The 6,000-nt window shown below is 33.0% G+C and overlaps 1 long non-coding RNA gene across 1 annotated transcript; it reads right to left on the bottom strand.

Annotated features, from left to right (window-relative positions):
* Positions 1-195: 195 nt before the first annotated feature.
* LOC140321232 (uncharacterized) lies at positions 196-5,239 on the bottom strand. Its single transcript, XR_011918865.1, has 3 exons — positions 5,139-5,239; positions 2,066-2,208; positions 196-421 (listed from the first exon to the last, which is right to left on the bottom strand). It is a non-coding gene; the product is annotated as an uncharacterized lncRNA (long non-coding RNA).
* Between the last annotated feature and the right edge of the window lie 761 nt (positions 5,240-6,000).

The raw sequence follows: 6,000 nt of genomic DNA, 5'->3' as shown, positions 1-6,000 counted from the left end.
GAATAAAATATATATTTAACTACTGCACGTTTATTTAACAGAAGTTCATTTTTTTATTAACAAATGTGGTTCTGTCTCCTGAACAAGAATCAAATGACATAATTTTCTACTCAAAGATGGCTTTTTTTGTACACTGAAACCCAGTAACATAAAAGCAACAGTATATATAGTAAAGAGTATAAAGGATAAAACCAAAACAAATATGATAAATCCCTTGGTGTGGAAAATACCAGTTTAATGAGGCCATAGTACATTAAAATTACTTTTGTGTATCAACTATGAGGATACCATTCTCTATTAGTCTCCCGATATTTTCTTACCATCATGAATCGATGACAAGATTTCAACTTTGAACTGTAAATATCCACTGACATGATCGGTTGGGAGTCTTCTACCAAGATTATAGCTGAGTATTTGATCACTGAAAGCAGACTATATGTTAGAAGTGCATGCGGACCCCACTAAGTTGGAAAGATAATACCATGTAAATAAATAAGCATTTTAACAGCATCTCATTTTTAATGCCAGTTTTACAGTAACAGATGCATGCTGTTGCTTATTTCCATTAGAGTATTTATAACTGTATTATGCAGGCTATATTTTTTAAGCAATATTTGGGCAATATCCCACTCCACAGCTGCCAAGAATAAATTAGGAGAAACAAGTATACATCAATTTCTGTGTAGCCCTACTTAACAGGCATATTCAAATTTAATAAGCCATCATATGTAAGAAGAACTTGGCATAAAAAAAAAAAAAATTGCAATCAATACCCAGAAACCAAATGCTGATGCATGAAAATGTAAAAACTTTTTAAAAAATGGGATCAAATAACATAAAGCTTCTATAAATATATTGGAAAAGCATCTTAATTTTTTCAAACTTACAGGACTTAATTTAAGCCTAGTCATATGGCTATGACATTAGACTGTGCTGGACTTTATGCCAATAATGGGAAGTTACTAAATATACAATGCATAGAAGTTTACCCTTAGGCATTAAAATTAAACATTGTTATTTCAGAGCCTTAGGCTAAATAAATTCATAAGGGACAAAAATAATGCTACATGAATAAATGATTTAGCCATATCCAATATAATTTCCCTCTAGCCCAGCTGAACTCTCAGAATAAACCGGCTAAATCAGGGCTGACCAATTCAAATATTTAAAGGCCAGGATTGGCACACGCAGCAGTAAAGTTCTGGCCTGTTTGTGGCTCTCAAAGATTGGAGTTGGACAGCCCTGAACTTAATAAATTTTAGGTGCATCAAATGGTGTGCATTGTCTTCCAGGTTTTTTGATTCACTTGGCCAGCTAGGATATAAAGATGACAGATTGAAGAATTAAATTTACAAAACAAGCCTTTGGCCTGCACATGTCATGGCACTGCTCATGCTACTGCCGCCTGGAAATGGCAAATATTTGTTTTTTATTAATTTTTTTTTAATCTGCAAATTTTTAAAGAAATAAAAAACAGTGTTTCACAAAACCTGCATGTGTCCTTAGAAAAGCATAAAAATATTTAGGTAGCTAAGATAGCTATGGAGTTTTAACTAAGCTAACTTACCTATGCTGTTGCTGTAAAAGGTGCCCTGGACATTGTTGCTTTAATGATCTCTGGTCACAATAGTGTTAGGGAATTAGGTTCAGCTAGTACATTTAATTTGAGTATGGGAAAGCATGAAATGCATTCTGATTTAGGAAACATGCTCAAAGTGCCCAGACTACAAAACTAAAATCTTATGTTACCAAAAAGACAAAATCACAGACAAAACGATAACTGGTTATAGTGAATATTTACATTAGTTAGTTATATTCTTTTATAATATATTATATTATATATTTTAATTAGCTAATGTAGACCTTATGATAATTTTCAGAGGTGCATCAATTTAGAGAATATTCAAATATATATTTTTTCCATAAAAAAATATCTGTGTATGGCAACTTTTTTTCTATGTATCAAATGGACAACATTCTTATTGCTTGATATATATCAAATATGCAAACAACAGTAGATTTATAACTGCAAACAGCAACACATAATATAAAACCATATATTTACCCAATGGCATGTCTCTCCAAGAGTCTTTGGACCGGAATAGTTAATTTTCCAAGAAACCTCTTAATGATAGGACGGCTTTTGGCAAATTTATCTTTTATTTCAATTTCCAAAACATCCGTTAGAAGTGCAACAAAGGAATATTTCTAAAAGAGAAAAATCATTGGATCACATATTATTTATGACAGTTTAGAGTTGTGACAGTATTTTAACTTTTCACCTTGGATTAATATAAACCATTTCCAGTGGTAACTGGAAAACTTTTAGACTAGGCAATGAATCATTCTCATTTTATTTAATATTGTGTAAATATCTGACATTCAGGTGATGAGCTCTATGAACAGGATTGTTTTAAACAAAGCTGCTAAGGATAGACAGTGAATATGTAAAAAGTAGCTAGAAATTATATATACACATTTAATATTTTTTCATTCAAAATAGTAAATCTCAAATTTTAGTCTTGAACATAATAAGTTAGAAAAACCTTAACTTAACATAAAATGATAATCATAAGCAATCACAGAAGGAACCCCTTCATATCAGAAATATGTGGCTTCCATTGCTTGTTCGTTTCTAAACCAGTTGGGTTGGGTCTATTATTCCAGAAGATTTTAGTTTTAGTTATTTATTTCAGTAAAGGTTTTAACAAGGTATAGAGAGTAGTCCTGATACAGTAATTTTACCCACATTATGTTACTACAAGCCTAGAGGCATGAATACTTTTAAATTACCAGGGTATAAATGTTAAATGCTTAATGATACACAGTATCACATAGTCATTTAAGGTTAAAATTGGAAAATAAAGGCAAGTTAGGCTTTGCCTCTAAACTTGCAATTTGGTACCTATCTGTCTATATTTACAAAAATATGAAGTAGGGCAACTAGGTGAAATCTGTTCATAACGGCCAAAAATAGTGAGACTAACTACTTACTAATGAAGTAGGGCATGTTGAAATTGCAGAATGAAATTTTACTTTGCCTATTGAATAAGTTAAAGGTAAATTGCGAGAAATACCCAATAATTCAAGAAAAAATGATTGCTGTTAGCAAACCTTAACCTAATTTTTTACCTTTTTTACTAAACATGTTCTTTTATTTAATGCTCAATCGATTGTAATGAAAGTGAAGGGGAGAGAGCACAGCGGGGTGCCACTCTGATGTTCTTCCCCTTCCCGTTCTTCCCCTCCCCTCTCCATAGAGCAGAACAGTGATGTATTTACAGCACTCGTTCATGCATCCTGCAGTCTTTTGTCGTTTGGAAGGATCGTGAAAGATCTACCCAGCCCTACTCTTTTAAAACTAAATGCACCCCAGTATGTACAATAAATTAATTAAATTAAAATTTAAAGGGATGTCTCTATCTGTATAATCTTTACATTGCCTTAATAATGCAGTGTAGCAATGGTAAAATCATTGGTTCTGATGACTGTTAGTCTAACTAACAATTCTGTTCTGTCTAACTCCCATTTGTTGATGATGTTTGATTGTTGCTACAACATTGATTCAGTATGGAGTACAAATTGGAGATCACCACATGACCACACAAGGGAGCGAATGCACATTTTCCCATATAATAATACATGTTGGAAAATGGATACACATAGGGATATTGAAATGTTTTAAATTCATTCCCAAACAAAAAATCTTTGAATGTTACGTCATTTTTAGATATAAACCTGTGCATTTTTTTGTTGTATAAACCCAGTAGAAATAGTGGGTTTGAAAGACATTTAAAGCATTTTTAGATATAGACCTGGAAACTTTTTTGTTGTATAAATCCAGTGAAAATAGTTGGTTAGAAAAAAATTTAGGTCGTAGGGAAGGTTGGGACTGGGTATTTAGATGTATGGGTGGGAAGAATAGAAATAAAAAATAAACGTATTGTAGAATTGACTGTAGCACTGCAATCACAGGCATCGCAAGCATTTCCACTTGTTGAACTTGAAATCTCAAATTATTCCCTACTACATCTGTGTCTCTGCACATGCATATGGTGAATGATTCACACCATTGCAATGCTGCTACTTTAACAAGAACCTGCCCACACACTCCAAGTGGAAAAGTTTTGGAGGGCATGCCTACATCAATGAGTCCTCCTCCCAGTGTTTGCCTATGATAGAATTGTACATGTTTTATGATAATGCCATAGGAAGTCGTTAATGGGGTTTCCTGCTATAGGAACAAGGTCAAAATAATCTTGAGGAAAGGATTAGGATTGGGGTTAATGTAGGTACTGTATAGAGAGGGACCTTTTTAAATCTAAAACAATTAAAGTGTAAGTGGGTTCTCATTTACCAACAATGGTGAAGAGGAAGTAGTAGACTGCATGAGAGATGGAAATTTTAAAATGGCAAACAGATGATTCTACATGGACCTCAACAAGAGATTGTATTGCTGTAGAATGTATATGAACCACCCAGAAAACAAGGGTTTCATCTCTACAAATCATTCTCCAATTTGTGCACTGTAGGGATCTTTTTTTGTTCTGTATAAAAAAAAAATGTATGCATATAAAATGTAAGTAGTGTTGTTGAAGGTGGTTGAGATAACATAATTGTTCTTCTATAGTTGTATTACAATAAAAATATTGTATCAATGTATAGTCCAGGGCCTAGGGGTTGACTCAAAAGTAAATAGTTGGAAGAGTTTAAAAAAAAAAAAACATGAGGACTACTTAGATTTACTACCCAGTACTTCACAAATGTTATTATGTTTTTCTTTGTATTCAACTCTAAGGTCATTTATATCCCAGTAAAGTCTTTTGTGAGCTGTCTAAGGTTAAATTAAAAAGGACACATAAAGTGAAGTGGGAAAAGGGCATTCATGCCCTGTAAACTAGCTAATGTGATTATCATGGAAAGTTTTAAAAAGGCCTTTGGTTCCTTATTTAGAGTCTGAAGTGTTCATAGGAAAATGACAAACATTTAAAAGTTTTTAGGAACAAAGTATATATAAGCTATAACCAATAGTAAAAGGTTGCACAGTTTATGTTTAAAGTTAGCTGTGTGTACAAGTTTAAACACAATATTATCAGAGGATGCGGAAAAATATTACTTGAATTAATTAAAACACATACCTCTAATATTTCATAAGTCTGTTTGAAAACATAGCTTTTAGGAGTTGAAGAGAACAATAACTTTGTAATTTTTAGAATTCACAGAATGCTTTGGAGGTCACGGGAAGACATTATTTAGATCTGTAAATTCAGAGGAAATACAAATCTAAAACCAATTTACACAAATATTTCAGTCATGGTTATGGAATTTATGGGTGTGTAAATGGGATTCTTATATGGTTCTATGTCCGTTTTATTTTAGCTGTTTTTATGTTGATAAGTTTAATGTTTTATATTCGATTTTTAACTATTTGCATACAAATTAATATTTCACAAGGGTTCCCAGAGTACTACAGGTTAGCTCAGTACACAGCACAACAGAGAAGCTTAAAGTGTATCAGATACATTTGTTTGAGTAAAAGATTGGGGGCAGAATCTGAAAACTTATCCAGCACAGCTGAAAAGAATGAATACTATTTCTGTGAAACTAGAGATTGGATAAAAGACTGCATAATACAGGTAGTCTCCGGGTTACATACGAGATAGGGACTGTACATTTGTCCTTAAGTTGAATTTGTATGTAAGTCAGAACAGGTACATTATTTTAATAAATGCAATTAGGAGAGATGTTTGTCTTAACATATTATTAGGCAGCATGGTGTCAGTTACTGTATAAAATCCTCACTGTTGGCTAATCACAAACAAAGCAAAAAAAGAAACAACTGCAGAGTTTGTTTTGGTCAAACAAGAGCTTGCAGAAGAGCTCAGTCTCAGCTATGATTAGCAAAAGATTTCTTCTGCGAGTCATGTAAACCGCCCCCTTTCCCCTTCCAAGCCTCCATCCTGCACACAAGGGAGCAGGGAAGCCCTGTTCGTATCTAGG

The sequence above is a fragment of the Pyxicephalus adspersus genome, unplaced genomic scaffold, assembly GCF_032062135.1.
Source record: "Pyxicephalus adspersus unplaced genomic scaffold, UCB_Pads_2.0 Sca1475, whole genome shotgun sequence".
Lineage (NCBI taxonomy): Eukaryota > Metazoa > Chordata > Amphibia > Anura > Pyxicephalidae > Pyxicephalus > Pyxicephalus adspersus.
This window is presented reverse-complemented; position numbering and strand designations above follow the sequence as displayed.